This window comes from Lonchura striata, chromosome 1, assembly GCF_050655825.1.
Source record: "Lonchura striata isolate lonStrDom1 chromosome 1, ASM5065582v1, whole genome shotgun sequence".
Lineage (NCBI taxonomy): Eukaryota > Metazoa > Chordata > Aves > Passeriformes > Estrildidae > Lonchura > Lonchura striata.
Window position 1 is genome coordinate 9,494,765 of NC_140703.1, and position 27,362 is coordinate 9,522,126.

Below are 27,362 nucleotides of genomic sequence, written 5' to 3' on the forward strand. Positions count from 1 at the left end.
GATTTCTTTCATTGTGGCTAGTGTGGGGCTGTGTTTTGGATTTGTGATGGAAACAGTGCTGATAACTCAGGGATGTTTTTGTTATCACTGAGCAGTGATCAGAGTGTCAGTGCCCTTTCTGCCTCTCACAACCCCACCACTGAGTGGGTTAGGGGTACACAAGGAGTTGGGAGCTGATCCCAACTGGCCAAAGGGATATCCCAGATCATATGGAGTCATGCTCAGCCTAAAAATTTGGGTGAAGAAGGAGGGAGGGAAGGATGTTCAGAGTGATGATATTTGTCTTCCCAAGTCACCATTACATGTGGTGGAGCCCTGCTTTCCTGGGTGTGCTGAACACCTGCCTGTCCATGGGAAGCAGTGAAAGGATTCCTTGTTTTGTTTTACTTGGGTGTGTTTTTCTTACCTGTAACTGGTATCTCAGGCACAACTTTTCTCTTTTTTAGCCTTCTGATTCTCTCCCCCATTCTACTGGTTTTGGGGTGAGCAAGCATCTGTGTGGTGCTTGAATGCCCAGCTGGGGTTAAAACATTACAGTGTGTTTTCCTACTACTGTCACCCTTAATTCTAAAAAATTGATTTACTGAAACCAGTTGTTTAAATATTGACTATTTGAGAAAAGAAGAACCTTCTCATAAAGTATAAAAAAAATTGATATTACATAAAAATTAACATACAGTACTATTAGTGTCACCTCTGCTGTCCAGTCTCATTGTTTTCCTTATAAATTGTATAGCTTGAATTGTATAGCATGTAAAAGCTAAGTTGTTTATACACTAAACCATGGCAGAAAACAAATTTAAATGTCCATATCCTCTTTATGCAGATGTCCCACATGAAAACACCAGCTATTGAAATAATAGTCTTTTGAAAGGAGAAGTCTGTGGAATGGACATTTTGTTAGGACTTTTATCAGAAAGCTGAAATGATACTACAGAAGAACAGAATCAAGTGCAATGTATTTGTTCACAGAAGTAGAAAAGAATTGTGTCATAATTTCCAGTGGCTGTTATTTTCTGGCTCATCCTTCAGAGTGACATAACTCCTCCTTTAAGTAGTGTGAACTATGGCAAATACCATTTTCTGCTTATTCTGTTTCCTCATGTCAGAGTTCAGCTGTCATAAAGGTGAATTTTCTTCCTGTGATTCATCTTTATGATTTTTTGTATCGTTTTTCCTATTGATCCCTATTATTGAAATTGTAATAACTATATGGAGGATGCTCTTCAAGAAAGCATGAATGGCCTAGGAACTTCCCTTTATTCTAGATGGAATGAATCAGGAAGTATGCTGCAGTCACCAACCTGTTTGCCTTATTTGCAATTTTATCTTATTTCTAAGCCACATTACTGTGGACTTCCCTTGTTTATTTAAAAAATTCTGATATTTTTGTACAGTATTTTAAATACAACAGATTATTCAGGTGTTGAGGGTCTTCCCTCTAAGAAGATTCTTTAAAAGTCAGCCACCAGGTGAGCCGTATTTAATTATCTTTCCTATAATCTCAGAAGAACTTCAGTTCCCAAATATTAGCACTTTTGATTTTCAGACAGATTACAGACTTTATTTCTGTCTTTCAGAACGTAAGACAAGAGGTGATGACAACAAGAAGACCCTCCCTTGCTATATACACCTCAACATCTTGGGTAGAATAATTTACTACAACAGTATTGCTGTTGTTCAATGAAAAATATCTAAGCTTCAGGATGAGATAAACATGCTAAATCAAATTTTGCTTCTTTCTTTCTCCAACACTTCCCCTCTCTCTTCCCTAAATCCCTAAATCAAAAATTACAAATCTGTTATCTTTAATCAAACAATTTGTACAGGACAGAAAACATCACACCTCTATATGCTTGCACAAAAAGTTATTTGTAAAAATAGGGTCTCAGGATATTTTGTTTGTGTTTTAGGGGTGACATTTATGTGAACAAAATAAAATTGTAGGCCCTGGTGCTGGGGTATCTGCTACATATGGGACCACTGCACACACTATAGCTGCACAGGTCTTGGGTTCCTTTCGCTGGTTTTTACTCACCTTTCAATGCCCCACAGAGCTTTAACCAACAGATACAATTCACGTTGTATGAACAAAATTCGTGTTTTCAGATTTTGCATTTCTGAGATTTCCTACTTTGTTGTGAAGTGTTCATATTTTCTACACTCTTGGTCCCTTTTGGTACCTGTTTTTCATTCAACACTGCATCTTGTTGAATGCATCAAATCAAGTTAGATTCTCAACCTGGGAAATACAGCTCCAGTCCCAGCTGACACCATGCCATCAACATGCTAGTTAGAAAACTACCTTGTCAGCAAGGCAAATGGCAGATTTTTAATACAGCACTAATCATCAGCTAACTCAAAAACATGAGCTGGATAAATATTATCAAAGATCACAGAATAGCCACCAGCTTCTATTTTCTTCTCCTCTGCCTCCCTTAGCCAGTCCAAATGTCCTCACAGCCTGGGTTTCAGCACATGGCACATTCAATACACTTTTGATGAATTCCTGTAAACGTCCAGTTTTTCTGCTTCAGTATTCTCAAATATTCCTGCTCCCAAGAAAACCAAATTTATAACGTGAGGGGAGGCTTCATATTTCTGGCACATGCAGTTGTGCAGATGTTATTCCTTAAGGAAGACTATCTTGATTGCCTCTGTGAATAATGGCTACGAGATGGCAAGGAGCCAACAGTTCTCTTAGAGCAGAAGGTATAAAACCACTCTCCTACTGAAAGAAGGCCCCCAGTAGGATAATATATTATTACGCATGATTCAAATTACAGGATCTGCAGCAGGGGAGCCAGTGGCTGAATCAGGACAGCCGCACGCAGAATACTGATGATGGGATGATGGAATGCATCATGCATTGAAAGAGCTATGGTTTAGTGCTTAAATCCTCTGTATTTTCAAAGTGACTAGAAGGATCAACATATAACTGAAGCACTGTAAACAAATTGTAGATTATTGTCTGTGAGAAGAGGGGAAGTTACCATGTTGTAACAAAAATTCTATTTTGGACTACTTCTTTAAATAAAATTTTGCTCTATGAAAGACTTGACCTCTTGAAGCCCACTAGCAACAGATATAGGTTTAATTTAATAACACAATATTGAATTTGTCTCATATCTGATTCTGTTTCGGCTATTAGAATACTGAAGAGCAAAACCTTGCCTCATTAGATTATGCAGTCTGAAATCTCTGCATTCCACAGTATCCTGGGCTGGTTTTAAATTGCTTGCACAACAAATTACTTTACCCACAAAGAACTAAATCCAAATGCTCAACACAATGTTGGCTTGCCCAAATGTTTTCCACTTATAATTGAACATATCTCAAGAAAATGTGTACATTTATTATTTAAAAAAAAAACCAAAACACCCAAACCCCCCATATCAAACCTATTTCCTAACATGAAAAGCTGGCTAGATAAGAGTTTTTTTCAACCTAAGATCTAATCTTTTCTGTGCAGATTAAGCACATTCTAAACAAAAATTCTATATTTCGCTTTGCTGCAACATGCCCTGAAGCAGTATGCAAGCTCTCCCTTGACTTCCTTTCATACTGGCTCTTGTATTCAGTTATTCTGGTAAATGGATGCAAATCAGGTGCATTGTGTCGAGGTGGAAGGAAGGGGGTGAAATTTGTTCAGAAATGATCTCAGTTCTATTCATTAATAAAATGACATCTTGACTGAAAGTGGTGAAGAATGAAATATAACAGTACTGAACTTTACTCAGTTGTAACAGATGCACGTAAGAACCTTTAGAGAAAGCCAGATATGTAAAACGGCCACAGCGAAATGATTTCTGAAGCATTAGAATAAGTACTTAGACTGTGATGGCAGCTAAAGATGCAAACTCAATGCTGCAGCAACACCCTTTTTTACCTTCCAAGACCCTTAAAGGCAATCTCAGGCTATAATACGAGGAAGCAGTACCACATTAGGTAAGGACTATGAGGAGGCAAACATACATGAAAGAAAAATATATGCACAATATTAACAATTAAAGACACTTTAAAGGTTTTTATGGGGCCAACAGAAAAAAAAAAATGGAACAATGCCCATGGTTACCTGCAGAGACAGCACACAGTTAAAAAAAAAATCAAGAAATTGTAGCCATCGTTTTGCATAGCGATTCAAATTATGCTGGCAGAATAATTAATGGAGGACCTAATCTCTGTGAGGGAAAAAAAAAAAAAAAAGAAAAGAAAAAAGGCTACGTTAAACAAAGTTCATTACGGCATGATGTAAATGAGTTTCTCACCAGTGATGTCACTGATTGGCTGGGATGTAGAGCTGGTTTCGAACAGTGCAGCATGGCCGGATTGGCTGCTAGCTCTTCTGGTTACTGCCTGCTTGGGCAGCGGTCGAACCAGACTCTTTCTGTCTCTCTTGTTGTCGTTTGAAGCAAATCTTGTTCAGCCCAGCTGTGTCTCCATAGTAGTGGCACCCTAAGAGAGTCTCCCTCCTGCTTCCCACAGCTCATCTGTAAGGCGGTCGCTGCTGTGAAATACCAGCCTTTGGCACGGAGCCCAGACTGCGTTGTTAGATCCGTCTATAATACAGAAAAGAATTTTTTTTTTAAAGCAGTTCTTTCACCGAATTACATCCTAAGAAGGATTAATAAGCACTAAATTGCAACTGATTTGTGGACTTTTAAATTATGTAGCTAGCACGCTTCCTGAAATAAAATATTATCTGACTTGCAATAGTATAGCATCATTGGTTTAAAAAAATAAAAGAAAAAAAGGAAAAAAAAAAGGAAAGAATGAAAGAAAGGAAGAAAGAGAAGCAACAACTCTTCTTTGTTTACCTTGATTACAAAAAAAATAATTCTTCCTTTTTTCCCCTAGGATGGTAACTGATATCTTGGTGCTACGCAAGAATATTTTAAACTATCGTCAGTTTTCTGTTTACATCCAAGTCACTATTTTCAGGTTAAGGCAAGGGATCTTAATTAGCATTCTCTTTAACTATGCAAACTGAGACAGGGCATGAAAGAAAAATGCTGTATGGAAGAGACAGAGACAGAGAGACAGAGGAAGAAGACAAAAAAAAAAAAAAAAAAATCTGTGCAGCTTTTACAGTTCAGCTGTCTGACCCCCTGCAAAAAGAATGCAGTCATATCAACTTTGCCAGACAATGGAGTACCTACAGGCTTTCCTCTAGACAAGTCCTTTATAACCAGTCAGTATTATGTGCTGCAGACAGTGGCCAATCGCTAAGCTGCTTTCTACAGCAGTGACACAATAGGTGCACTGGCCACACTGTCCTCCTAGCCTCCGACAGCAGTGCAGGTTCATTTTTTGTACGCTGGAATATGCATATGTCTTAAATGTTCCCACTGAATGGGGAGAAAAACCCACCATCAGCCCAAGCTTGCTTTGTTTTGCTATAATTACATCAGCCTAATTACTGCAGCCGAGCCGCAGAGCCACTGCTCAGAGCGGCGCATAGGCATGCACGTCATATAAATATGCATGAGCACGCCTGCTTATTTAAATACAAAAATGCATCAATTGCTGGTGGTGCCTTTTTGGTTTTGTTTTCTGCATGTCCTTCCTCCCCCCCTCCAACACCCATTGCTGATAAACCAAGTGAGTTAAGGACGCCTTGCAAACGCGGTCACCATTTTTCTCCCTTTATTTATCCAAACTTTTATTCGTTCCGTTCTAATTGCTAGCATTCACTAGGAGCTAAAAAAGAGGGGAAAAAAAAATTCAAATGCAAATGAGTGTCAGTTAGTAAGGGAAGGGTATTGCAGACCTAGGGCATTTTTCTCCCTTGTCACTACCCATCAGAGAAAGCGCCTGTAAATGAATCTACGAGCACTCCATCATAGCCAGGCACAAGATGCCCAGTTGCTATTAAAGCCCAGTGATCCCCCAGCATGTGCACGTTGTGTGTTTGGGTCCTCTGTAATTACTGCAGCTCTCGTAACTCTACCTGAATCCGCTCATCTAGTCCAAAGATTAAATCATCACTATCCACGTATTAGCAGACATAATTGGGCACATTCTATAGTGGGAATCGCCATGATAATTTTTCTGATTTTATGCATGGGATTTACATATTCATGAAGAGAATAGCTGTTATGACCGCCGACAGAGCAACATGAAAAGAAAAGACACCATTCTTCAGCACGCAGAGTGTACAAAACCTAGAGGGAAAAGATGCAGCATATGGCGACAAGGAGGAGAAGTTGTTTGGCTTTCGAGGGTTATTTTCTCTCCTATTTATAAATTCTGGGTAGACAGCTTACAAAAAGCATGTAAGTATTCTGATCACGAAGGCAAAGTAAGTCTGTGTTATTAGTAATCAGCCACTGGTAGCTGAAATAAAATCATTTTCCACTTGGTGCCCAATGTTCTGCAAGTTTTGCCTTTGCATTAGAGACCATTATCAGTTTAAGGATGCTTAGGACATATTCATCTAGGAGTGCACAAAAATACTGAAGAATCAGAAAGGAATAGAAATTCCAGTTGATATTTAAAAAAAAATCTTGATTTCTTTTCTAATGCCTACTTTGAATTAGGGAATGATACCTTTCCCAGGAAAGCTGTTATCTTCATTAGCAGAGGTATTTTTAACCCAACTTATTAGAACTGCATGTTTTCCAAATCTGACAAGATATATCTGAGTGACTTTCAGATTCCATTGTTTTTAAAGAAAAAAAATCACTAGAGAAAAGATAATTCAGGCAGAGTTATAAATATAGTGCACCTTGATTTGTATAATAATTCCATATAAATAAACACATTATGCATACTGTAACCTTGTCTCTTTTATGTATTTAGTATAATAATTTCTTAAATGTTTGTTTATCTCAGGTATCTGCCAGTAAAAACAGCCCAAATTTCCTTATTACAGCCAGATATTTACAGATGCCTGCTTTCCCCTACATCTTCCTATATTTCATAAAGATAATACTGCAGTTAGCCAGGTGAAAAAAAATTTTTTTACAAGGAAAATTTTAATGCAATGGCCATGTTTGTTAGGTCTGGTTGTATATAATTTTTCTCAAAATATTCTATTCAGTACTTCTCAAAAGAACAAAAAAGAAGGGGTTTTTATTTATATTTTTATACTATACATTTCTTTGAATTACAGCCTTTCAATGCAGTCATGCAGTAACATTTTTGCAGTGACAGAAGTTATATTGCATATTACCTTATAAAAATATTTAAAAGCTGATTGATATTTTATATGTTATTATGAACTACAATAGCAATATTGAAAATATATTTTAAAATAAGCTCAAGAAATTGCTTTTGATTCTCTAAAGTAGATTTAAAAGAAATAAGTGAAAGAAGCATTAAAAAAATAAACTCAGCAATATTAACTAAAACATGTTTCTCCACTCAGATCACTCTTACTGTCTCTGTCAAAACAAAAAGCTATTAACAATGGCCTTCTTTGTGTTTGTCTTTACTTAACATTAGAACTTCAGCAACTGTAAATTGGTGAGCTAATTATTAATTTTCCCCTTTAGCATAAATGTCTGGGCTATGACATCATATAGCACAAAAATAAGCTTCACTGCTGAAAGGGAAGACTTTAGACAGGAGAATGGTGATATAATTTTTAAGATATGACCCTTTTAAAAACCTTAGCATGGCCTCTATTCAAAAACCCCACTCCATAATGTCAAGTACATTAGTGCTAATTTGAAGCTTTTGTTGAGGATAATATCAGAAAACTTCAAATATTCATGGAAGAATTTGAGGCAGGTTTCCTAAAGAAAATAGATAATTTTGTGTTCTGTGTTCACTGAGAGAGAAAAATTATTCTGTTTCTTGTTTGTAGCAATGAACCTGACAAATTTCAAGTGCTTTATTGAAAAAAATAAAATCATGTATATCTAAACATGGGCAGATTTCTGTCTTATTTTATAATCTTTACTGTACTGAATTTTTTTAGACTCGTTCCAGCAGAGGAAACAACAGTATAAATTAAGAAATTTCAGCAAAAAATATGATCTGATTTGCTATATCTGGCATAAAATGAAATTTGACAATAGTTAAAAAATATATCTATATTCAGAATAAGGTCTCTTATTCTAGAAAAGCATCACCTATCACATCAGTTTTCTATCATTTCAATCGCTGTTTTCTTTACAAATGATCATCTTTTGCTCTGCGTTTTCATTGCATGTAATGCTATTAGCCGCAGCTCTTTATTCAAGCTCCTATAAATTCCCAGAATACACCGTGCTATGTCAACAGTATTAATTATGATGATATTTGATGTATTTACTTGCTATATCTTTCCACTTCTGAATTATGCCCCAGATTTTCAAACAACACTCAGGCTCTGACATCCATGTTTAAGCTCTTGCCCTGCTATGGGCTTCACTCCCAAAATTATCACAGAATTGAAATTTTAGATCCTAAATAAGCAGGTAGTCTGACTTGCAGAGCTGCCTGAAACCTGCAGCTCACTTATGCACTGCAGGAGCTCCCATTAACTGGACTGCCTTAATACAATGCAGATGTCAAATATTTTGCTTTCATAAGGAGGCCTGATACAAATATTGACCTGATCTTTTTCATTTTAGTCACTCCAACAATCCCAAATGTTCTGATGATGAAATAGAGCTTTCCAGGCTTGAGCTTGTACCCTTCTGTGGAAAAGCAACAACAGCTTAAGAGGTAAAAAATGTAGCAGTCAAGAATAGTACTTAAATTTGGGGCAACACGAGGATAGTAGTAGGTTGATGTAAAATACTGGGTTTGTAAAAAAAGTTTCAGTAAGAAAAGTCAGTAATGATTTAATATCTGGATCACAAGAACTGCTAAAAACTTGGAAATTCATTGTCCAAGACCTAGCCAGTTTAGCTGTAAACTACTCTGGTGTTAGAGCACAATAGAGAAATAGAGATTAAAATTATTCACTCAAGGATTTACACTATTATATCTTTTATGGCAATATTCAGCCAAACACTCCTACATGGCAATAATGATAGAATTTTTAACCCCATTTTTTAATTTTGATTTTCCTGGACATTTTTTGAGCTACACACAATAAATACAGAGCTTATGCTTTTAAAAATTTGATTAATAAAATAGGTAAAGATGTTTTATTTGGGGGTAGATCCATAACCTGTGTGTATGCACTATTTAGTATATTATTTGGGGAATTTTCTTAATTTTTTAATAATTTTATTCATTTATTATTTAAAGTAATGGATGGAAAGATGACTGAGCCTTTTAAACGTCACTGTGGAATCACATTCAGGAATTTTTTTCATTACTCTATTTTTAAAATGCATAAAATTTTTTGCCTAAAGTCCTTGTCACTTAAAAGCATGTTCTGTGCTAGAGAAAAACTCACCTTCATTTACCTCTTGAAGAAACTTATCTTAGGGTTACGTTAACCCTGATCTCCTACTTCTTATTCAGAATTCATCCTTTCCTCAGGCTGTACTTAGTCCTCCTAAAGAGCTAAAATTGAATGATACGCTTGTGACAGTAATTTAATTAAACTGATTGTAGAAGCATGTAAACACACGATTAAGAGTCTATTTCTCCACACTGGCTTTGGTGCTTTCTACCTTCCAGTACCCCACCCACCATAAGTTTAATTTCACTTACTGTCTTCTATTTATTTGAGAACAAAATACTCTGGGTGATGCTACATGAGCTGTATTTGACCTGTTGTATGTTCAGCCTACATAGATAACAGCCTACCATAAGCTCTGGCTGTTATTGAGTTAGCTGAACTAAACTGCTGATTTTAACAGAGTTTTTCTCCTTTTTATTAAACATGCAATAAGTAAACCTCAATAAATAGTCATTTCCAAGAGCAAATACTCTGGGGTTTATCATTTGATACAAGTTCCAAAGCAACCCCATACTATATGATGGATCTACTTCCACATGTTGTTTCATCTCAAGATAGAGTAAGTGGCTTTATCTAAAGGCTGGGAAATGTTACAATACAGTTGAATATTTTAATTATCAGGACCCAGAGACAAAGGTAATAATTTTCCATTGTATCTACCTCTTTATTAATGTGGAGATAGTATTGCTGTGCAGAGGACTGAAAAACCCATCTGCATCAAGGAGGATTTATGTGGTATTAAAAATATGCACCTAGGACACATTTGGAATTTCTTAATCGACGCTGAACTTGAGAGTCTACCTTTAATGGAGTGTGTTTTGAGTAATCTTTCAGCACATCACAGCAGCCAAGCACAAAGCCCATGCTACCCAGCTGTAACTCCATTTATTTGCCAACTGTTTCGTAACCTCGGGTTAATTCTCCTCAAATACAGAACACAAACACTGTATTTGAAATAAAACTCAAAGTTAGGAAGTCTTTTAAGGACAAGATGTCTAAACACTAAGGACAAGATGTCAAAAGCAAGATGACAGCCCTCTCAGACCACATGTGAACTCTCTCAGGGAGGCAATGTCAGTCTGGGTTACTGGGGCCACTGATGAAAGCAGAAAGACAATGAAGGACAGCTGCTGACAGGTACCTCTGACCTGTTGTTACACATGAAAGTTCCATCACCTTCCCTAAAACACAGAAAACCTCCATCCATTAGAAAATTGCACATGCATTGCACCTTACAAGCCAGCAATCACAGTAAGGTTTGGTGGCCTGTGTTCAGTGTTAAAAAAATTAATGCCCCCTGGCATCCCAGGGTGGGGGGACCATGAATCCTCTATGGTGACTGCCCAACATAGGGAAAAGTCATGGATACCTACCAGTGTTTAAAATCTAAAGTTTTAAAATACTGGATGCCATCCTCAGAATTTACCTCACCTTTCTAACAAAACTTCGTCTTGGAGCAGTCAAGAGAGAGAAAATAAGATGCAAAAGTTTATGGGTCAAGATAAAGACAGATCACTCACCAGTTCTCACCACTGGAAAAACAGAGTTGTCTTGGAGAAAATTTAAGTCATTGCCATCCTCCAGTGCATAGAAGGGATGAGGATTAGGGACTCTGGTCAGTCTGTGACAGCTCTTCTCTGCTGCTCCTTCCACCTCATACTCTTCCTGTTCCGCTGCTCCACTGAGGTCTTTCACATAGGCTGGAGCCCTTCAGGAGAGACCTGCTCCTGTGTGAGCAATCTAAAGGCTGAAGTCCTTTCAGGAAACATCCACCAGCTCCAGTGTGGGGTGCTCCAGATACCTGACCCACAATGTTCTCTGCAGTGGCTGCAGTGGCTGCTCCAGCACATTCCAGCGGGAGATTCCCGTGGGGACACCTGGAGTAACTGCTCTCCCTCCTCCCGCTCTCAGGGCTGTTTCTCACACATTTCCCCTCACCAACAGACAGGTTCTGCCCTCCCTTGCCCAGGCTGTCCCCGAGGCACCACCATGGGTGCTCAGCTGTGCTGCTGGGATGGCTGGAACTGCTGCCCAGCCAGCCCCTGGACATCCCTGCCCAGTGCACACCATTCCTGCTTTCTGGACTGCAGACTGCAGCTCACATCCACTTGTCCTTGACTGGCTCTGGGTACACACGCAGAGCATTCACAGCTTGCCCATGAGAAGTGCTGCTGTGAAGTAGCTACAGTGCTCATGGGTTTTCACCCCAAGCATAGATTCCCCTACAGTGACTCAGTTTTCCAGACAGGTGTCCTCAGCCAGCCAAAACACATATAAAGACTAAAACCACATATAAAGACCAAAACACATATAAAGACCATTTTCTGTCCAGTAGTTAAACTCCATGTGCACACAGATACAAGAAACCCTCGCTGCTGTCTCACCTCCACAGAGCTGGAGATGTAGAAAATAAAACTCTGACAGCAGCAGCTCAAAACCTTACTGCCTTTGGCTTCTCTGGCAGTCAGTAGATGAGGTGACCTAAGAGGTTACAACCTCCAGTTACAAACCTGCAACGCAGGAGCAGAGACAGCCCTTTGGAAGCAGAAACATTACAATAGTCAGCAGCTGGTCTCCCCGGGACCAAAATTCTGTGCATGGACAAGCTCCACAGACTTCTGACTCCTTCAAACAAGTGTGCTGCTGAGGAAAGGAATAACAGGTAAAATAATGCCTACTTTAAGTGGCAATGGACAAAAAATGCTAACTATTTCACAACCACATCCATAGGAATATCCAGATGAGGACACCTAATCTCTTCCTTGGTGCCAAGGAGAAAATTTTCATATCTATTATAATAGGTGTTTTCCCTTTGCATAATTCTTAGGAATCAGTACCAGGCATCAATCAAAGAACCCTATGTATTACTTTAATAGCTAGGATTAATAAATTATAGGTTTCCCGGTATAAATAAGTGTGTATTCAGCACAAGCTGCTGTTTGAAATCTATTGATAGTTAGAGGAAGGATTTGGATTGTTCCCAAGTCAAACTGTGCTCTCTGCATAACAGCAGCCTTCCTCACAATGTTCATTGTCCCAGTCTGCATCACAGCCTGCTCCTTCATTTAACACATCTAGGTGATTCTGAAATCCTTGGCAAGTCTATCGTTGACAAAATTAGCACACAATGATCCTCACATATAACACACAAGGCACATAAGAAATGTCCTTTCTTCACCATAGTTCTTTAAGTTACAGACTCCCACACCAAACAAAAGATGTTTCTACAAGGACTTTCATAATTGCACAGTTATGTCACTCAGAAGGCAGTATCTCTATTAAGTCTTGCCTTGTTCATTTGCTGTGCTTCCAGAGACCTCTTGATCCTCTATTTGAAACAGCAGCAGGAGAGAGGGGGCAGGAGAAGAAGTTCTAATGAATACATGCTCAAGGAAACATTCAGGGATCTCACCAATGGAGGAATTCCCATAGTATCAGTGGGGGATGTTTAGGAATTCAGGTATACTACAATGAAAACAAGCATCTGGGAGGAGCACAGAACTGCTCTGAATTTGTTTTTACCCCTGTGTCTCCAGCCAGGGAAGTTAATAAAAGGTTTAAAAAGAAGCAGTTTCAGGATAGAGATTCTGATATGATGGCAATGCTGCCTGTCCTGCTGGGCTCTCAGGTGTATGCAACATCTCACTTCATGCCACCACTGTGCACTTGGAAAAATGCAGGCATAGAAATATGGGCAACGTGCACTTTAAGTGTCAGCTTGCCCAGAACATTGAAGCAAACAAAAACACCAGAGAACTCAATATGGTAGGATTAATCTTCATTTTCCACCAATTATAACATTCATATCTTCCAAACATCTGAGGAACAAATGATGCAGCCTCTCATAAAAATCCAGAAAATTCAGGGAAATAAAACCTCATGTTATTTGTGTTCTTTGAACACCTCACAATTGAGCTTTTAGCTAGTAATTTGATAAAAACCTTAATTAACAGGGAGTTTTATGCTAAGAATTCTACTTCTACCACTATTCATATTATACCACTAAAACACTAGTTTGCAATTCAGTACAGAAAAAAAATCAAAAACTAGTAATTTTCAATACATATATGATATAAACATCCACATCTTACTTTATAAAAATTTCACCTAAGGACTAAAATATCTGGAGTACTGCCTCTGCAAAAAAATGGGCTTTCAGACATGAAATTCACACAGACAATATGAACACATAAAGAATCCTTAAGTAAAGACCAAATGAACAAGATGCACATGAGATGTACAAATGGGCTGTGGTGATGAAACATATCATTCCAAGTTAACCCCTTTATATGGGTTTCAGTAGTTCAAGGAATGACATGGAATTGATTGTGCTGCCTGTTCTCTGTCCCATATGCTGACATTGCAGCACTTTTTTCCTTCCTTAGAAAAGATTGACATTAAAGATCCTCACATTCTTAGAGCATAATCACCTAGGAAAGAGATTATCAGGTGCCAGGGTCTTGTTCTGTTTGGCAGAACAGTACTGAGAATTGTCCCATAGTCAAAGAGGATTTCTCATACTGCCTAAGTCAACACAAGTCTTCCATACACATTTTGTTAAAATATAATTATGAGAAATGCAGCACACCCTTTCTTTCCATATAAGCAACACAGAGATTTGAATGTGTTCTTTCTCTTTCAATGGAGGGAAACATAATTCTTGAGAGCTCTGATCCATTTGGCCCTCTGTTTTCATCTTTTCTATTTTAACTCTGCTTTTCAGAGGCTGAAGCGGTTTGATTCTGGTCTCTAATTTGGATGACAAAACCCGATTTTCCATAAACAAGATTTCACCCTCTCAATACAACTCTTCTACAGGATTAATATTTGCAGTAATTTAAATGAGATATTCCGTGGCCTTTGACAAACTATATCACAGTAGAATTAGATAAGTGATAATGATACCACTGTTGCCTCCAGGTGTCTTGTTTTCCTGCAGGTTTTGTGAGCATTTATACAGAGACACTTTCTAACTAATAGCAAATGCTAAACCCACTAAGGAGTAGAGGATCTATGCTTTTTAACAGTTTTGTTGTTGTTGTTTGGTTTTAGGCTTTCTTTTTGTTTTGTTGGGGCTTTTGTTTGCTTGTTTTCTGTTTGTTTTGGGTGGTTTTTAGTTTTGTTTGTTTGTTTTTGTTTTGGATTTTTTTTGTTGCTGCAGTAAACCAAAACTAATAATTTCCATTAATATCTCTCATCTCACCAGCAATCTCCATGACGCAGAATATTTAGTTCCAGGACTAAGATTGAATGTACTTCCAGATAAAAATATCAGGAATGATAATATTTATACACAGCAACAAGAAACACATTCGTTTATGTGCAAGGAAAAGATTAGAGTTGGACTGAGAAAGCTCCAGTGGGTATTGCTGTCAGGAAAAGGTACATGTTTTCCCATGTGTGTTACGCATGGACATTGAGACAGTAAATGATAAGATTTGCTTCAGAAGCACATGAATAAAAAAGAATGTTTAGACATGATTGATCCCAGATTTCTTATATATGATATTCCAAATGCAAGGAATATTGCCTCAAATTCTAGAACTTGAAGCAATAATTTTTATTTTTTTTTCTCAAGAAGCACTCCAGCTGCTTGATTTTCTCCTTTTCTCCTGCACACTGCACTCAAAGTACTAGAAACTTCTCTTGTTTTAATATGGAAAGTGGGTAAAGAAGAAAGGCAATTTCACATCTCCCTTTCAATACTTAGTACCAGAGATTAAGTTATACTTCAAACCCATTTGTGCCTGGTTAAAACCAGTCAAGAAAACTCCCTTATGTGATAAATTTTGCTGTGTGCAGGAAAACAGAGCAACTCCACATGACAAATGCAAATAAAGCAATGGACAGCAGTCAAATCTTGCAAAACCTTGACACAAAAAAAAGTGAACATGTTCCCTTAATTATTGTCAGATGACATGTATAGCATATATGTCATCTGTTGTTGCATGCACACATCTCCAAAGGAATGCTGTGCAGCTTTTTGGTGTGGAAATTTACACAGCCCAGCTTCAGAACACCTCCTGTCTCACATGGCCAAAAACCATGTCCTCTCAAGTGTCACATCCCATTGCCCCAGCGCTGTTTGGAAAGCTACACCCTGCTGTTTGTGAACACCCAACAAGGGATTACTTCATCTTTGTTTTCTCATGCTGAAAAGTCAACGCTGACTTCAAAACTGAAACAGTTGGTCTCTTGTCACTGAAAATTTGATCAGGTGTTCCTCCGTTGAAGCACATCAGATTACATTTCTAACAAATACCACAAGCAGCAAAATGCTTTCACCTATTAAATCCTTTACATAAGAGTTGAAAGTAACTCAAACCAGCTGAAGTGAAGTGCAAGGTACACGGATAGTGTCACTATTCTTGTTGCTACATTTTTATTGTGCTGTTGATAACTGATGACACCCACTGGAACATGAGTCTTTATTATTTTGAACTCTGAATAGCGTCACAGTTTCAAATGCTGCATTAACTTCTGAGAATTTTCATTATAACACTCTAGCAAACCAGGAAATATGATGAGAAGGTGTAACACTCGACTTTTCCTGACACAGACGGTCTAATAGGGAGCCAGAATTGCTTTCACTTAAAATGGAAATGAAAGGCAAAAAACCCTAACTTAGATCTATCTTGTGCTGCAATAATAATTGCCCGTATCCACCATGTCACTCATATCACAGTGTAGCATAAATGTTCCAGTAAAGTGCTGGATGAATCATATTGTCTGCAAATGGTTGTACCTGCCAGTCATGGTATTAGAAGGTTAATAAAATAGCATATCCAACCATTTCATAAGATCACCACAAAGAGAAGGATTGTTTTGTCCCAAGTAACTCCGTGCACTCAGGACAGAACAAATGAACAACCCTTCCTTCCTTTTCCCTGTCCCCTGCCACTACCCAAGAATGTTTTACTTGAAAACCTGTTGAGGTTACTGCTACACATCCATTAATGCAGCTAGATGAGTGAAAACAACTGCACACATCTGCTAATCAAATCTTCTGGAAAGAGCTGGAAATGAGAAAAAGGTTTTCAGATAGGAAGAGAGGCACCCAGCTGGGAGAACAAGCCTCAGCAAGAAAGGGGAGGCAGTACAGATCCCTCACGCTGTGCCAGTGGAGCTCGTGGGCTGCAGTGGGGACCAGCAAGAGAATGTAAAAAAAAAAAAGGGAAAAGAGACTCCAAGTGCAAAAAGCTGCATGGCTTTCAGACTTCCAGAGAAGTGGGGGGAAAGGATTGAAATTAAAGGAAATGCACAACTTGTTTTAAACTTTTGAACTTTGTTTTCCTCATGGACTGATAACACACTCTGCAGCTCCACAAAATTCAGCGATCAGCTCTGTGTTTATCCAGGACCCTGTACACAACAGAATCTTGGCCTCTGATATACTGTAGAAATATAAAAACTTAATTTAAAAAAAAAAGTAATGGAAGGGGGAACCAAATCCCTTAAAACTGAAAGAAATGGAGGTTAAACTACAAGCAGCAGAAGCTGGACTTAATTTCAGTGAAGTGCATGGTAATTGATGTCCATACCACTGCTTCTAGATCAGTTTAAAGACTGCAGCCCAATTCTGAGTTCAGGACAAAGTCACCTGACAGAAGTAATATCAAATACTGCTGTAAAGTATATTATAAAGAAACCAACAACATCAGCAAAGTTTCATACAAAGAGAGAGAATCAATCTATGAGCAATACCACAGAAAGAATTAAAGGATAAATTATGTTTTCCTCCAGGTGGAGAGTTACATATGCCTCAGAAAATTGCTTTTTTGTGAGTTTGTTATTGTTTTAAAGCAATAAAGATAAATTGAAAAAGTAAATAAAAAAATATCCTAAGCTAATTTCCAAACAATGCCTATCTCGGTGCCATCACCATTTTCCAATTGGTTTGTCTTTTTAAGAGGCCTAGAAAGCTCTGAATAGCTGAAATGCTAAAAAATAACTCTTTAGATCTCAAACTTGCACTTATTAGGACTGAACAGAAAACTCAGATCTATGAGCCTTCATATCTTCCCCTTCCTTTTTATCTCCACCACTCATTCTGGGCTCGAAAGAGCACATCAGAGCTTTTCTTTCCATAATCCATAGAAATTAATCAAAATCCATGTTCTGAAAATGTTTCAGTTTATATCTTAAGTACTTCCTAAATGGACAAGTTAATTTCAGTAAATCCTATATTTTTTTCAAAAACAGAAACCCCATAAACAATCAAAACAAACCAATAAAAACTTAAACAACATCAACACAATATACCAAAGCAACCCAAACAACAGGAAACAACAACCAGGAAACCAAGCACACATAGTCTGGACCCTGGCTGACATTTACATTGCTCCATTACTCTCATACTCTTCATATATTGCTCCTTCTTACTTTTTTTTATCCACCACTTTTTGGTTTTTTTTCTTTTTTTTTTTTTTTTGTTCTCATAACACTTCCTGAAGAAGATCTATAAAAATAGTCTGTTGCACTCCTCAAAGGCTGATGTCCTTCTATGAAGAGTTTCTCTTTTCTCTGTGTTTTCATTATTTTGTTTCAAATCATAGTTTCTGATGTAGGGCTACTGAATACATTTTAGATTAGTTATTTATTTTTATTTTTGGAACCGGCAGCCATTCATGGAAGAAGATTTTAAAAACTGTGCTGTAACTTCCCCTTCATAAGGCTGGTGTCCAATAGTGAATTTCTAAATGAGAATCCTCCCTATTGATAATCATTTTTTCCATCTTATTCTACAAAATTTAATTGACTACTTCATGCCAGAGATAAGAAATAAGTATGTTACTATCAATTAATTAAAAGTATATCTGACACTGGTACATGCTTCATTAACAAGTCTCAGTCCACTACCAGAGACTGAAAACTTCTTCAGAAAGCACAAAGGTAACTCCTCTTTTTTCAATTTTGAAATGTTGACCACATTATTTTAAAACTGTTATATCATAGAAAATAGAAAATACCCCTCCTAACTTCCCTTTCTTCTGACCCTATTGAGTTACAACTCGGATCAGTAGCAACAAAGGATGCGGCACAGTTTGTACAATCCTTGAGGATCTGCATGCCATCAGAGCTTATTCTCCACATTTTATCTAGGCTTGTAGATGTAATACAGATGCAAATACATCTGTATTTATAAAAAAACTCTGCTGATTTTTCATCTGATTCATAGAAAAGCTGTTTCCTATTCCTTTATTTAACAGTCACCATAGCTGTAAGACAAACATTCATCTGTTTCTTGAGAGCTGGTGAGTTTGTCTTCAAGCAAAAAACACACAGATCAACCCATATAAAATACAGTGTTTATCCATTGTGTGCAAAATATATGTTATGTTCTACTTATATTATTTAGGGGGAAAAAAATTGCCAGCTTAGATCTGATGCTTTAATTCTATCACTCAAGACACTTCCATGTGTTTGGAAAGAACTGAGAGGGTTAGAAAAGTTCGAGCTGTGATTGTGGTGAAGGTGACGTTTCGCTTGCTCAAAGAGCTCTTTGCAACATTTTAGCCCCAGGGAACACTAAAGAAGTTCCAGCTATTGTTTGACAGAATATAGGTTTGAGACAAGACATCTGCAAAAATCCCTTAACCTCCTTCTCCACTCCCAGCTGCACAAATCCCTCAAAGAGAAGTAAAATAAACAGTTGAAAAGGCACTGCCAATCAGCAAAGCAATATTGAGAGGTATTTTCAGGAGTCCTGTCAGTCCTGTGTCTGTATATCTAATCCAAACAATTTTAAGACATTTTTAGCACCTAAATATTCAGATATAAACGTTCTAGACTACCACAGAATTTTCTTTATTCCTATTCCCAGTGCAACCTGATGGAAGAAATATCCATATGATGTCCAGTCAAATACCTGTTGTCAATCTTGGTCCCCTGTACCAAAACATGAGCCACCAAGAACCAGACCTGTGCCTGTTTTCTTTATTTTCATTGTTTGGGTGTTTTGAGGTATAGTAGAATAGTCAAATCTGCAAAACTAAGCTTTTAAACAGTCAGCTTTGACCAACTTATTTCAGTTGAAATAAGTTCAACTGAAGTTGAAGGAAATTTCCGTTGAATAATTACCCAAAACCAGATTATACTCGTGTTTAATTATGTGAAACTCTTGAAATTAATCTGTTTTATTTTATAGGACTAATCCAAGAATGTTTAAAGACATCAGCCTCTCTTAGTGTCATAACATTAAGCAAAATAACTAGCATGAAGAAAATCAGGTCTGATTGACAAAAGGCTGTCTTTAAAAAATAAAAGTACATGGAGTCTTTTACATAAGACATTTTAGAAGTTGTATTTTCCTCCATCTGAAATCCGATCATAGAGCTCCAAAGAAAAACTTACGTAGGCAGAGTTATATATTAAATGTATTCACTACTCAATTTAAGTCATCTATCAGAGGCCCCTGGATATTAGATGTTCCTGGTTTGAATCTAGATTATCAGAAATAAGAGAAACTTTAAAAAACTCAAATTGAATAGTATGGGAGGTGTCAATATATAGATGCTATGAGAATTGTTTCACTGAAAAAGACCCAAAAAGCTTTTTCACTTTCTCTTCCTCCTCAACACTTTTGACTGGAGCAGGAGACAGTGCTTTTAATACATAAAAAAGCATTCAAATACAATGGAAAATGTGGGATAACTTTTATCTCAATGTTACACCCCTGACACAGACCAGCAAAGACTTCAGGGATAGAAAACAAAGATAATTGTCTGGGGTGGGGGCGGGGGGGGGGGGGGTTGGCCTTCTCTAAGAATTGCAGAGCAGGCAAGGAGTCTATTTTAAAAGACAATTTTGATTTCTCTCCAAGAGCAAAACCAAGGAACAAGAATCCATCTGATTATAGATATGGCATAGCCAAAGGGTTTCTTGAATGAAACAAAATCAGATTTTGTGGCCTGTACCTGTCACAGATTCCATCTTTGCTCTGAATAGTAACTAGGTCAGGCAGTTGCACACTGGAAATTAAGGGATTGCATTTATAAATTAGTAAAGCAATTTCCCTTATACCACATTTTGAGAACATGCAGTAAAACTTCAAAATGAGCGCACAGGCTTCCTTGATTTGTGAAAGGAGTGAACAGTGCTCAGATTTGCCCTAGTCAAAACTTAGATCAGGAACCCTATTTCACTAATTACTACAGATTTTTCTAGTAAAAAATCCTTAAAATATATTTCCCTAAAACAAGTAAAAATGAGCACAAGCAAGCTAGCTTTATTTGAAAGAATCAAAAAATTGAAAAGCAAGTAGGTTATCACTTAAATTTCTCAGTTCAATACCCAGAATAGCAGGAAGACACTTTCTGTGGGTAGTTATTTTTCTTTTTCCTATCCCTGGTTGGGGTTTTTTTTTGTGTGTTTATGTGCTTTTATTTTGGGGTTTTTTTAACATTGTGAGAAAAAGACACCCTGACTCAAACAAACATAACTTCTTTCTTGCAGCTATGGGACACAAATGAAATGAGATTATTTTTTTATTTCTATATTGCCTTCTGTTCCATAAATTTCCTTTGAGCAACCTTAAAGTTAAATGGCATACCTGGAATAATCTTGGGTAAAGGCAGGTGGAGGCACATGGACTGAGAACATAGACACATCTCTTTTCTGTTGAAAGCCAGCATTTAAATCTGGAACAGAGGTTCCTACTCAGATCAGCAGATAAAAAAAGCAAGAAATATGAAATACTCCCTTTTTGTTTGAACAAAGATACTTTTATATACTTTTCACCTCCTCATTTAAAGTCTTTTCTTGGCTAAAGTCAACAGGAACCATTATTTTTATGACCATTTTTACGGTACCATCATCAGTTGAAGAAGAGGGGACGGTGCTATTACCAAACATTGGCCAACCCAAAGGGGAAACATTATAGAAATATTAGTAAATTGACTTATTTAAAGGGTAATTTTTTTTTTATTAACCCTGTTTTGTGTTATCCACAAGGAACCTGAACAATCTATCCTCCTATCTTTTAAATCAGTGCAAAAATGTAGACATAGTAAAATATTTATGAAGCTATTTATAGTCCCCACTAACCCAGTTCATTCTGAGGACAGTGAGGAATACATCTGGCCACTCCTCCAGCCAAAATTAGTTCTACAGCTGGCAATTCTAAAAGGCCATGTCATTATATCAGTTAGTCTGCTGAGCTATAAAATCTATCAGGTTGCAAACACAGATTCCAGAAGGCAACAGCGAAGCCAGGCTATAAATTTCTTATGCTTAGATAATTTTTATTATTTAGTTTTCAAATGTGCTGAGAATATATTCTTGTATAAATTATATTTTAGTTGAGAGAACACAAATTCTCATCAGGTCAAGCCTTTTGGATTGAGCTGTTTGAGACAAATATTGTAACCTTGAAGACACAAGGACAGCTGTAAGTGCCTAATTCTATAATTAGAATATAATTTCACATTCTGATTTATCATCAATGTCTTAAACATAGTTTAAACATTGACTCAATAACAGGAAGTTATTCTGACTTCCAAAGTCATCCATAGGTGTCCACCAGGCAGAAAGGCTGGAGAATGATAACACCTTCCCCAGCTCCCTCTCTGCCCCTCTGTCCCACTGGGATGAGACAGTGCAGAGCATGTTTCCAGGCCACAGGAACTTTGGGAAGGGTTTCTCCCTAACTCCTCAAGGCTTTATATCCCACACCAGGCTCTGGCCATGATCAAAGCTTTGGAGAATCTTTTTACAGAAGACTACATTTGGTGTAGTCAGAAAAAGTTCAAAAAAAAGTCTGCAACTTAACTGATTTCTAAAGCTCCTCTTAGTGTATAAATACAACCCTAATGGACAGGGCTGACAACCTCCAGCCACTAGATTCCGCTTTTTTAAGGACCCAGGAGAGAGTAGGTATGAGGTTTTTGCAACCCATGAAACCACAGAACGTTGTGGTTTCACACTGGGAAGCCAGACTGGAGAACAGGCTTCTCCTGCCCTTGTTATGGCTCATCTCTTAGGAGCAGTTCTGTGCTTGCTCCCCCTCCAGAAGTTTCCTCCAGTTCAGTATGCTGAGGCACTGCCAGCAGAAAAGTTTTGAGTCTTACACCTCACCTGCTCAGATGCACCTCTTTTAATACAAAATAGAATATACATGCATCTAATTCTGAGCCATAAGAACAGCTATGCCATGCACCACAGTCTGAAGAGCAGTTCCCAAAGAAAGGGTTAACTGCCAAACCTGCAGGTTGCACCCTGCAAAGTCTTGGCAAAAATCTGGTAAACTTGAAATATTTTCATTAACAACTTGGATAGAAAATATGTTATGAGATGTCTGGCTATCACTGAGCTGGGAAGGGTTGCAGGCAACCTCAAGAGCAGGATTAGATTTCACACTAATTTCAGAAATCAGATCAGAGCTATAATATCAACAGGATTCAATTCAATGGAGATAAAATTGAAATATTTCACTTCAAAAAAATGAAAACATAATACAAAATGTTAGCTACCTGGCTAAGGAGCAGCTGAAACAGTGAGGTTGTAGCAGTTCAAACTGAACAGAAGCCAAAAACTGAATGTCAGTGCAAAACTAGTAAATGTCAATCTGAAAAATTATTTTTCAAATGTCATGGAAAAGACATGTGAAGTTTTCTGCTCTCCTGGCAGTGAGGAGGCTCAGCTGAAACACTAATGGGTTGGGCCATTTCTCTGTGAGAAAGGTATAGAGGCTGCAGAGAACCTGAGGGAAGCCTTAAGACTGACAAGATATTTCAGAAGCAGGATCTGGGAAAACAGGCTCAGGGAGCTGCATATGTTCAGTATAATGAAGACAAGATAAAGAGAAGAAAGGGCTTAAAAACAGAATGTCTAAGAACAGTATCTAGAATTTGTTGTAAAGCAAGCGACAAATAATTTCTTTCCATAACTACCAAAAGATAATAACTAATTCAATTATATTTCAATAAGAAGAATTTCAATTAGATATTACAGGAGAAACTTCTCATTGTAAATGTACAGGCGGAGTGTGCCACTGCTTTTGCTAGAAGGGGAAGTTGTCAGAAGGAAAAATAACAAATACTAACGCCAGAGTTCCAAGCTTGTGTAGTCAAACATATGAAGAATGAGAGCACTGGAGCCTCTCTGCAGATTTTCAAGTAAATAAAATTTTCATGAGCCTATTTTTTTTCTGGGAAAATTGTTTGAGGAGAGTTCCAGTGAGGAATCTGCTGGAATGGATTTGGCCTGCTTGCAAAAACTCTGATGTGAAAATAAATGCTTTTTTTCCTGACACAGATTTGGTAACTTTTTGAGAACAAAATATTGTGCTTGTTGCTGTGAGGGGAGTGGGGGAAGGTCAACATCAAAGAACAGCAAAGACAAATACTGCATCAAAAATCTTGATCTTCAGAGATCCCTTTAGCACAGTATTTATAAAACAAAAACAGCTAACAAAACACAATTATACAATAGACTGGGAAAGAAAGCTGTCATTTTGCCAAGTGACACATGAGATCCTTTTGGTAACAGGATAAATCAGTGACACATATAGTTTAATAGTTCAAAAACAACTGCATATTTCTTTTTAAAGGTGCAGCACAGTGAAATTATATTACATAATTAAGTTGCTATTTTCTACTTTTAAAAGGGAATTTTAATTTTTTCCAGGTAACTACATAACTACATGTCCATACCTGTACACCTGCCACTACATATATTCCCTTCTGAAAAGGAAAAATATAAAAAGGAAGAAGAAATTGATTAAAATTAGGAAGAAAACACATTGTGGAAGTGTTCATCACCAAATTCACATTTAATAAAGAAGAAATAAATAAATGCGGAAATTGTTATTTTATAAAATATAAATAAATGCTTTTCTTCCCTTAGTAGATGATTCATTGTTGAAAATATAAGACAAGTTGGTGGGGGGGGTCATTGTCTGAGGTATTTTAGGAATATTTATAGAAAACAGATGGAAAAGTGGTTCTTGGCAGGTGGCTGTGATTCTAGATGTAGATAGATGATAAGGGGTAAATAAGCATTCTAAAAGAGAGAATGGACATGCATTTCCTTCAAATACACCTGTGCTCACCTGGGACAAGAACTCTGCTGCTGCTGTTGGCACTTGTCATCACAAGCACTTCTGTTGGTGTCCAAGGAAACTAAATTCTATACTCTCTTCAGGAGATTCCCATGCTCCACTTAGATATATTATCATTTCCTAGAAATTAATAATAATTTCCAGAGTAGAAAAAACTCACAATGAGTAGAATTTTTGTCTTGAAATTCTATTTCAAATAGAGGATTTCATATTCCCTTTGTACTCATCACACACATATAAAAATCAAGTGGCAAAATTTTTGACTTAGAAAAATGCAATGGAAAACAAAATAGTTCTCAATTAAAACAAGGATGTCAAGCATGATGAAGTCAAAGATCAAAGGACATCCCATGTTCTGATAAATTTTGCTTCTCTAGCCTAAACTGGTCACAACAGTGTCACTACCTGAAAATGTATATCATTTTCAAATTAACTAAAAGACCTTTAAATCCATTAAAATGTGACTTACAGATCTTTTCTCTAGAAAGACCAGTGACATGAAAATACAGAATTAGCATCTAAGAGAGGGAGTTTTGCCTCTATTGCTTTAGGGAGAGGATAATCTGGAAGATGGGGGCTTGGTTTCTGGCTTGTTGGTTTTAATTCCTGGTTCTACATGTAAAGGATCATACTAGAGCCAACAATTACAACCTCTTCCAAGATACTCCTGTCTATCCTATATCAATATAGTCTTCAAAGACTACTTTAATGATGCCACACATCTGGCAAGATTCCATGGCACTATAGGCACCAGGACGAAGATCTCCAAAGACAGTATTTAACAGGTAAATAAATGACTTGATGACAGGGCTTGATATGGAGATTTCTAATGCTTGCAGATTTTTAATGCCCAAAGTCTAGCCTTAAATGAAAATAAAATGTTTGCCTCATTTTGGATTTCCCAAATCCATGGACAAATAATTCCAAACTTTCCCAAGCACAAAGCATTTAGACAGGGGATTGTTGCTACTATGGGAATAAAGATTTTTATTCTGTGCAGCATCGTTTGAGGCTTTTCAAAATGCCTATAAATGAATTTTGTTTGAAGTTTTTATAAAAAAAATTTGCGATTAAACACAGACAGTTCTGCTAAACTACAACCAAACAAACCATTGCCCAAACAATAGCTCTGTAAAATACCTTAAGGAACCTAAGTTAAATTAAACAATTCAATTTTGATAATCCACATAAATTACCTTGAAAACTCCCATATTTGTTGGTTCAAATCACCATTGTGATTTGGTTCATCTCACAGTGTCTTTGCAAGCTGTTCACATAAAACCTCTGGTTAAAAGGCAGTCGGTGAAGGATGAAACAGGTCTAATTACTTATCTCTTTGTAGGTTTGTCAAATGCATAAATATTACACAAAGAAAATGGCTATGTGATAAATTATAGCAAATTACTATAATAAAAAAAGTTTACTTTTGTTTTTGATAATCAGTAAATTAATTGTGTTTGGTGCCAAATTAAAATGTGTAATTAGTACTACATCTGTGTCATTTTAATCAGCTAAGCAATTCTCATTGTATCATTACTGGAGTAATCTGAAGTGTACTTAATGTATTAATGATTCACAACAGGGAAGAATTCTCATTAGTAGAAACTTTTGCATAGTCAATAATCAAGAAAATTAGTAAATAAATAAATGACTTTTTCACTAGCCTATGAATTCCATGTAGGGTAATAAATACTTGATAGAAGGGTAAACCTCTCAAAAAAAATAAATTAGATATATATCAAGGGTGAGTGTTTGCAAAAGACAGACACAAATGTTTTTAAATGTTTAATGGAAATTTTGAAAACTTAAATATATAACTAACATATTAATAATTATATACTAGGCAGAATACAATGGTTTTGCCTGTTCTCGCTACATGAGTGAAAATAATAATTGAACAACCCAACAAAACAACCCTGCAATTTTAGTTTACTAAAGGTAAGTGTGATAGTAGTCTTTCCAAACCTTGTTGTCTTAAATTCTCCTTGGCAAATATTAAACATTTCCCTTTTCTTTACCAAGCAGTGTAGATTAATTCTGGGCACTGAAATGAACATGAAAAATTAGATTATTGTACACACATGAAAAAAATTGCTGTGTGACTAAACCCACTACAAATTATTCCCTTAGTTCTCTAATTTACTTAATGTGAAAAAACAGAGATTAAAGCAAATATTTGTGGAACGGATCACATTGTGAAAAATACAAACAGAATCAGTCTTTTCTTTCAGGCTAGAGCAGGAAATTAAATACCCTTCCACTTCCCTCAAAAACTGAGGAAATAAATTTCTAGAGAAACTGGAGCAGTTTTTGCACCTCATGCCAGTTTCAATGACCAGGCTCCAAGTTAGGTGGGGTGCTCTGCCCGAGGTAAGGGATTTGGAGTCAAACTCTTGGGTCACTTCAGCAGGATGAAGGCTGCCATGGAAAACAGAACAAGAAAAATCAGGGTCCCCATGTGAAAGAAGCCAGGAGCAGTTCTGGAGGAAGATGTTGGCTGGTTTGTTCTTTCTTTGAAATGCTGTTTGGATGTGTGTGTATAAGCTGTAAGTTTATTCTTATGTTTAAAAGGAATAAAACTGAAAAAAACTTTGAAATCTCCTTCAGGTCTTGTATACACAAAAAAAAAAAAAAATCTTGCAAGCTACCATTAGGACATTTATTAATAAAAAATAAATTTTAAAAATGCTAACACTACAAAGCTTGTGTTTTGAAGGAGCCTACTTTGTCACTGAAGTAACAAGCAATTCCTATAAGGAATCAAGTGCAATGCTCTTCTCAAGGGCCTTTTGAGTGGATTATTTATTGCTGTTTCCTGTTCAAGTTTTTATGGGCAGGTCAAGTGCCAGAGTGCTGCTCTGCTCTGTCTGCCAAGAATGATAAAAGCTGGACTCCAGTGTGACAACAGAGCCACATCTAATTATTAAAACAAGCAGTGCATGGATTTCAGAGGGGTCT

General features: G+C 37.1%; 1 protein-coding gene across 6 annotated transcripts in view; it reads right to left on the reverse strand.

Annotated features, from left to right (window-relative positions):
• LOC144248939 (uncharacterized) overlaps nt 1-27,362 on the reverse strand; it is a 409,608-nt gene that overhangs the window by 357,177 nt on the left and 25,069 nt on the right. For 4 of the 6 annotated variants that reach the window (XM_085589587.1, XM_085589646.1, XM_085589672.1 and 1 more), the window contains one exon: nt 4,269-4,559. The gene's annotated coding sequence lies outside the window, so the exon portion shown is untranslated. Of the gene's footprint in view, nt 1-4,268; nt 4,560-4,817; nt 5,079-9,337; nt 9,353-27,362 lie in introns of those variants that run through there. The other 2 variants (XM_085589594.1, XM_085589591.1) reach the window with 2 other exon arrangements.